Source organism: Cyprinodon variegatus, unplaced genomic scaffold (assembly GCF_000732505.1).
Source record: "Cyprinodon variegatus isolate N-32 unplaced genomic scaffold, C_variegatus-1.0 Scaffold87, whole genome shotgun sequence".
Taxonomy (NCBI): Eukaryota; Metazoa; Chordata; class Actinopteri; order Cyprinodontiformes; family Cyprinodontidae; genus Cyprinodon; species Cyprinodon variegatus.
The window spans coordinates 1,157,215-1,166,094 of record NW_015150540.1 but is presented as its reverse complement, the minus strand read 5'-3'; positions in this window follow the sequence as shown (position 1 = coordinate 1,166,094).

Here is an 8,880-nt window from a genome sequence, read left to right as displayed (position 1 = left end):
ACTTCAACTTTTACCAGAGTGTTTTTAAACTGCAGTATCTATACTTCTACTTAAGTAACAGATTAGTGTTCTTTTGACACCATTGCGGATAAATATGCTTTAGTATCCCACGTGGAAGTGGCTTAATTCTGATATTTATTGGGGGGTGAAAAGATAGGAATTTCAGACTGCTGTGAAAAAGTTGGACGTGAGTTGGATATGGGCAAAAAATTTTGATTTTGATCACATTTGCCTGCATCCTTATACCATTTCCACAACTTTTTAAAAGTCCTGAAAGATTTGTTCATCAGGATTTTAGTTGGACTCAAAAAGAAATTGCTTTTGAATATAGAAATTTTTTTAGGTTGTTGATTTTTTTTGGATTGTACCTATCCTGCATACCAGGCCAACACTCACTTTTCAACTTAAAAAGTTGTGGATAAAGTCTGTTGTTTAAAAGTGCTCAGGGTTGAAATCTTTAAGGGGGGCTTTTTCACACTGTGAGAACACCTTTTAGTTTGATGTTACGCTATTTCATTTTTTTTTTATGCATTTAAAAACCTGTTCTTTGTAACTGTTGGCCTTAACCCCACAAGAGGGATATTCCTTGGTGATCCAAACTGAAAATACTCTGACCCATGTTTTTACATAGGACAAACACTAAATATTGAAACCATCAAAAATCAATAATAATAACTAAACTTTGCTTATAGGCTTGAAGGAAAAATTTGCTTATGCTTATGAACCTGCAAAGTAACAAACGATATGCTCATATTTTGTAATTCTGCTTAAAGTTATAATAAGTGTATCATCATAATCAATATCAATACCATATCAAGGTCTGGCCAATAGTTGTCCCTTTGGCCTCTCTGATGTATGGTGTTGATCCTGTCTTAAAGAGGGGCAAGGGCACCTCTGAGACACATGTCTGTGCTTTCCCCTCTTTCTGCTGAGGCACATTACTTCAATTGCCATTCAAAGAACTGCATCCATGAGTAAAGCTCTCTAGTATGCACAGCTTTGTTGTAATGGGTCAGCTCTCAAGTGGATTCATTCCATTATTGTGGAGACTGTGTAAGCACCAATCAGAGACCCAAATACAGAGTGTTGAAAGCATACAGATTATTTGTCAGTGAGGAGAATTAATAATGACTGGAGGATTTAGAGCTATGAGTAATGGATGTGGAGATGGGCTATCAGAATGCTGTGATAGGGATTTAGTCAGGAATTCATTGCAGGAAATCCCTTATCACATACAGTAGATGTTTTGATGTTTTTTTTTTTCATCTTCTTGTCAGTGGAGGGGAACTTCAGTGATTTTTTTTTTTTTTTTGCTTTGTTATTTATAGAGTAATCAAAATCATGCTGGTCACATATTAGGACAGCTAATGGTTTTAAAGACACCATTTAACCCAATATTTTATGTTTTTGAACTGTGGGAGAAAGAAGGGGCACCATGAGAGAACCTATGTATGCACATACAAACTCCATGCAGAAAACCAAGGCCAAGGATAAAATCCTTCCTACAGGGAACTCTGATACAAACAGCCTCAATGCAGCCCTAAAAAATGCCTGTTTGGTGCACTCCTTAGGTTAAAAGGGAGTTATTGCATCTGATCTCTGCTATTGACTTAAACTAAGATGTGATGTTATGCAGGAGAACTGATATCTGAAACTCTACCCCAGAGCATGAAGATAAGATTGTTCTGACAACTCCACTTACTATAATATGCAACATTTTAAAGAACATACAAAGTTTAAATAGTTTAAGGGGAGTTAGCCGCTTACACTTGCCTTACCATTAGTAAAACATGCTAGACTACATGAACATAATCAACAGATCTTAAATATCACATCATGCTCTTTGGTTCTACCTACCTTTAAGTAACAATAAATACAATGTTTGAGATTGATAAAATACACACCATATCTGTCACTTGCACAGTTAAACAACAAAATATACAAATGTAAAGATGTATGTATTTGATAAGACTAACACCCATTATGTTAGAAGAAAATTATATCTGCTCATCTTTGACCATGAAAATAAAAAGTTAGCATCTCTATACTCTTCATATAAGTCAACTGAACATGACTGAAATGACGAAGGCTGTCCTGATTAGATGACTCTGTCTAATCTGGCTAAGAGAATAACAATGCACATGATGTATAAAGAATAAATCTAACATAATCAATAAGATCAATCAATTTTATATTAACGCATTAATTAAAAATGTTCATCCCTAGTTTGAATAATACTTAAGTAAAGGTCGATACGGTAAAGTGTTTTGTAAAATAGTACATATCTTGATTTGATAGCTTTTTGCATGATTTTTGTAATACTTACTAAAGGAATTGACTTCTGTATGACCAAAAGATTTTGGTTAGTCCTCTTGACAGTTTTTCATCAGCAATATCTAATGGTTAAACTGCAACGACATCAACTGCTCCCCCCACCGCTTCTCCCCCTCCAATAATACGTAGGACTTCATGGTACAAAATGGCTTCTACAACGGCCGTATTACCTTTCTTGCCATGTGATGACCAGGTTTTCTTTACAAAGATAATTTAATGAATGCTATTTTATTAATCTGTGTAGGATACATATTGTATATAGGCCTAACTTGCTCCAGTGACATTCGAGCATGTTAGGAATCCAGTTTCTGTGGGTTGTGCTTTTGTTTGTCTTCCCTTCACCACCAGATGGCGCCTGGTTCTGGTCCGCCTCCTCACACACCTGCGGATGGTTACCTCATTACTGGAGGACTCTTAAGCTGCTGACTGCCACTACCTTGACACCAGAGTGTTTGCCAGTTTTGGGTACTCTAGCCAAGCTGAGTTTTGCTGAGTCAAACTGAGCCTTTGTCGACCTGAGTTTTAACCTTGCTGTTTTTGTCTTTGCCCTCCAACGAGCAAGTCATTCACTGGAATAACCCACACCGACTGGATTCAACAAGAGACACCTTTTTCTCTAAACATGAGTCCTGTTGCCTTAATTCCCTTCTTCAAATCGAAGACACAAATTTCCCACTGAGTCTGAACTAACTGCAGAATCTCCCCCTTCACTTTTCAGTCCCGATTTGACAGTGTTCAGAGCAGCACTGGACTCCTCTCAACCTACTCTCAATAAAACCTGTTAAACTTTTCCCTGGTCTCTCTGTTTGGTTTTCTGTTGTGGGTTTTCAAGATTTGAAGACGTTTCGCCACCTCTCTCGGAAGCTTTGTCAATTCAAATCTTGAAAACCAAGTCCAGTGGATATTTTCTGAATTTTTACGGAATGACTATGACCTGGATGACTGAGAACCTTCATCAGCATGAAATCTCTTACTTTCTTTGATCCATTTGAGTTTTTCCCTCCCGAAGATGGCGGCCAGAGCTCAGCGCACCTGAACAGATCTAATTGGACTGAACCAACAGCTCCTGCTGGAGAGGGGGATTTCTCTTGTTTCTTCAGTTTACATTGTTTTTTGTGTTCAAGTGATGTGTATCTTATGTTTAGTGATGTGTTTTGATTTCCTGCTTTGCTATTGCTAAGTTTGACTTACTTAACACTGTATTATAGTTTTTTTTTTGTTTTTTTTTATTGTAATTGTGTTATATGGTAAACCCTATTTCATTATAATGGTCTGATCAACCAATGTATACCTACAGTATAACTTTGTGTGTCCTTTGATAATTAGATCAGTCATGTTTTGTTTGTACAGTCAGTTTGTTTGTTCATATTTTTGCCTGAATTAAGTTCATTTTCCTCGTTTATGAGCTCAGTGTTTGTTTTTGTACAATTAAGTTCTTGGGTTAACTGAAAACCCTGCTTTTTCTAATTATACATGTGGCCCCTCAAGCCTTCTGACTTTTTCCCTCACTTACCTTAACTCTTATTTCCAGAGGATTTTCTTTCCATATCCAAAATGTGCCTAAACATGCAGAGATTGAAGCTCAAGATGATAAAGCAGATGACCATTTCTGTATTCTATTACACCTTCCTCTCTGCTCTCGCTCACCCTCTTGCAATATAAATAAACAAGCCCTTTGAGAGTAAAATGTTCTTACATCATCTTATGCACTTTGTGCATCTTGCAATCCTTTTGCACTCAAGTGTGATATATTTTTGATAGTAGGCAGACAGGAAATGGGAGTAAAGGGAAAGGAAGACATGCAGCAAAGGTTTGGAGGCTTGGACTGGAACCTGTCACAGTCACATCCAGGACCAAAATCTTGGTAAGGTCGCACACCTAATATCTAATCCACCACCCAACAACAATATAACTTTTTAATACCTTACTGATATTTAACAGACAACCTCTACTGCTGTTAAAATGACCTGGCAACTGTCTGTTGGATTTGGTACATATTTTCAATGAACACTTATGTAAATATCAAGTTTCTGGTTTTAGGTTTACAGGACAGCCACCCAATTGTGGGTTTATCTTGAATTACTGCTGAGAAATTGGAAATAAATATTTTATTTTGATGCCAAATTAGGAGTCTCAAATAAGATTTCAACCACTTTTTAAAAGCTAAATTGATCCTCAGCATACCAGTTAGTCTTGCCTACAAGCTAAATTCTAATATTTTTGAGTCCATAAACACATCACATCTAGTGTCGACCAAGCTTAAGTCACGAAAGTGTGACGCAAAACAGGTCAGCGAGTCACGTAACAGTATTATTGTTTAAGGTTTGATATATAGGCGTGATGAAAGCAGGAGCCGCCATGGATGGCTGCTAGAAGGATGTACATGTGGCTGCTACTATTGCATTTAATTTGTCAGAATTCACAAATTCCTTTCTAAAAGAGAAACAAGAGTGTAAATGTGTAAGTTATTGTGATTTCTCATGCCGTCTGCCTCTATTTTTTATTTGTTTTCCATGATTTGCTTAACCAATACTTTGGTTGTTTGGAAATTGGTGTAGCCTACTATAGTTTTGCTTAATCAGCTCGGAAGATTCTGCTGCATAAAGTGCAGATTAGACTTCTGCAACCGCACACATCAAATGTTGCTTGGATCTGGTCGTGAACCAGTTTTGCTGGTATGCTTCTGCACCATCAGTCTGGAATTTCTAGGTACGCACAGTAGTTTCCCGCCAAAGCGCAAGGGAGAATCTATTCCAGAACTCGTGAGGACTTTGGTAGATGGTCACTAACTTCAGCGGTGCCGGCGGGAGTGTTTATTTTCCAAAACAACAATGGCGGGTCTGCAAGATATCATGGTCACAGACATGGATCTAGAGTTGTTAGACATCAAAGAGGAACATTGAAGTTGTTCCTACAATGGACAAGTGGCGTGCCCCGGCACTGAATCTAGAAGGATGACCACACAGACAGCCGGAAAACATACCAAAGACCAATCACAGCAGCTTGAAGTCAGCACATTTCTGCTTGAGGTCTACGCGGGTTTGCGCCTGCCTGATGCGTAGTCAGGATTTTTTTTGAGGTGTGAAACGATGGTTGCAGAACCTCTGCGCAGGGAGCGTGGTCGGAGACAGATTTGACGGTTGCAGAGGCTATGCATCATAAGCATAAATTGGCCTTAACCCTCCTTTACCTGAACAGATTCAGTGGCAGCAGTCCCAGATTGATATGATGCAGACTCAAACCTGAGTGGTAAACATTATCAATCTATTTTGCCAGGTATATCATCAACCTAAACTGTTGTAAGTAAACCAGTGGTTGTTTTTTGTCTTGGCTTTCAATTAGTGTTGCACCGATACCGATACCAGTATCGGACGGGGCCCCGATCCAGCACTAAAATGGTGGTATCGGTATCAGCGAGTACCAACAAATAGGGCATGGATACTATTTTGATAGCCAAAAGTTTATTCAACTATTATCACCCATTCCAGATAGGCATTTAAAAGTTATACCGGATTCACTTTGTATTAGTCTTTTTCCTGTTTCACAAAGGTAGGCAGCTGCTTGACAAAGCCATGATGGCAATTATCTTACATCCAAGTAGTATGCAGTTCTTCTACACACACACACACACCCACACACACACATCAATTTCAAACAGATGGTATCGGCATGGTATCGCCAATACTGCACAGCCAGGTATCGGTATTGGGGCCAAAAAATGGCATCAGCACAACACTACTTTCAATACAGTATGTGACCCTTGAGGTGATGAAATAAAAATATGCAATAGGCTGTCTTTTATGTAACAAATCTATTTATATAAGTTTAACTTTCTAACATAACTGATAAAAGATATAAATATGCATCCGAATTTATGGAGCAGTGGTTCCGTAGCCTCAATCTCCAGCTTTTTAAAAGTCAATACAGGAATTAATCAGTATTTTATGGAAATCAGGAAAGCAGATGTTTAATATGAGTTTGCAATTTTAAAAGGTTAAAGTATTAAACAGACATTGGCTGTGGTTGTTAGTATATAATTTAAATTGTTTTTAATCTCATCCCCATCGTGGCAAAGTAGCTTTCACACTTAAGGAATAAACTCCTTTCACAGTTTTTTTTTTTCCTTTTTTTTTTTTTTCCCAGAAGAGCATCTGCAGTACTGAGAGATGAGCCTGGCTGTCTAGTTAGCACCTCAGCGGCAGCTTGCTTTGGTTGGCCATGACTGGAATGAAAGCTATGCTGGATGACATTTTGTCAATATAAGGAAGGTTGACTTAGGGGTTTAATACCTAATCCAGCTGGTTTATGTGAGCTCAGGCTGATTCTAAAGTCTATTGAGCCTTTTGAATTTGAGGTCCAGGATGTGAAAGGACAAGCATGACAGGATGCAGGGACAATTTGGATTGTACTCGTAGGTTCCATGGTTTTCAGGGCAGAAAAGACAAGTACGATACAGTCCTGTGTATATGGACTGTGTTCTCCGGCCCAGATAATGAATTGGTGAAGACATATTTTGTCATTTGACTGAATGGTGGAACTCAGATGTTTTGCTTCCTCCAACATGTTTCTTTCATCATTACCTTGTGTTTAGCTCTGTCATTCTTACAATAATCTCCAATATCAATCACGTTTCAGAGTTGGATGTGTGTTCAGTTCAAGGTGAAGTGGGCCTTTTTCCATCAAACATTGTGCTTTGCTTGTAGACATAAAGTTTCATTTTAGTTGTGCAACTTGCAGCTAAATTTCAAACCAAATCAAAACAACATTTCAGATCCTCTTGGTGCATATCCCTCTGGATCTTTAAAATGTTAGCAGAGCCCTTTGGGGGCTACTTTCCACTGTTCTATCAGCTACACCAAGTAACCTGTGGATATCTGCTATTCGTCCAGAATTATCATGAACCTATCAGCTTAAGCTATACTCATATTTCGGTTTGCAGTTGAGCTATAAATTGTCCATTTGGAATTGATGGACTTCATACAGAAAACGTTTTATAACAATCTATATTAAGTTCTTTCTTGTGTTAATTAGTTAAACACATTGAAGTTGGCAATGTATCATGCCAAGTTGTGAAATATAACTTTTGAATTAATCCAACATTGGTCAAAAAATTTGGACATGCCTTTGTGATTTAATTGCCTTTCCTTCCTTTTTATTATTTTGTATATTATTGATACATGATTATTTCACTAACATTATGAAGAAGCTTAATTGTAGGGAGTTAGTTTGCAAATAAAGGAAACATGCAATAATGAAAATATATTTTGATTCTTCTGTTATTTTCATCTCTTCTTTTCACACTTTTGGTATTCTCTCGATGAGCTTTACAAGAAACTCAACTGTAATGTCTTTCTAACAATCTTTAATCTGTTCTGAAGACGCATAAATTAGAAATATTTTTTGTTCAAATGATAATTAACCTGTTCAAATTTATCCATTCCTGTCAAATTCAGGGGACGATTGATGTAAATGTCCAAGTCAAGGACAAAAGCAGGACTTTCTCCAAACTGAGCTGATACATTTTGGTACTCATTAGAAGCCTTCCGATCTATGGAGACAAGCTGCTTATGTGTCTAAATAAGAAGTTTCCATGGAGAGAACATAACAGGAGTTAAACAATGTTACATCAAACGAAGAACTTAGGCAACTGTCAAAACATAGGGTGTTTAATTTAGCCACCTATGTATATCACCTACTGATTTGGAATATATTTGGGTCATCTTATATAGTCTTATAGGCACTTGGCAGTGTTGCACATAGGTAAAGGCCCTAAATCAAACCTGAATTAGAGCAGCATTGTAACAGAAATGGCTCAAAGGGAATCCTTAACATTGAAGAACCTTATAACATCTTAAAGAAGACTTACTTTATGTAAACTCTTTTAAAAGTCGGTAATCTCCACACCCTATTACTCTTTAATGTAAAACAAAAATCTGCCTCCCTTTGAAAGTGTTATGACAATATAGCTTCACCATGCTTTGATTAAAAATGCCTTATAATAGGAAAGGTTCAGTTCCTTTTAGCATGACTTTGAATGGTGCCTTGTTCACACGTTAAAGCAATCATAATCACTTTGAATCCTAATGTGAAAATACTTCAAAATTCTGATGCCTGACCTTGATCAATATCTCCTGGTTCTTCCTTTGATTGTCCCTTTCCAAAAACAAAACAGCATCAAAGACTTTACAGGAAGAGCCTGTACCACAGAAATGCCACAACCTTGATTATGTAATGTATCGTAACTTTAGAAGCACACTGCAGACAAATGGATTAGTGCCTTGTTAGCAACATGTGATACCCCATGGTATCCAGGCAACTGTGAAGTTGAATAAAATAAGCAAGCATATTTATAATGTCCAAAAGTTGAACTCCACTATACAGTAAAAGTTACTATTAAGCTTTAAAGTCCAGACCTTCAGCAGTTTTTATTTTATTTTGAAGAAAAATTAGGGTGAACCCACTGCTCTGTGATCATTTCTGTATATTTGCCACACCTACATGCTCTAGATTTGAAATAACAACATATGGACACATTTGATTTTTTTT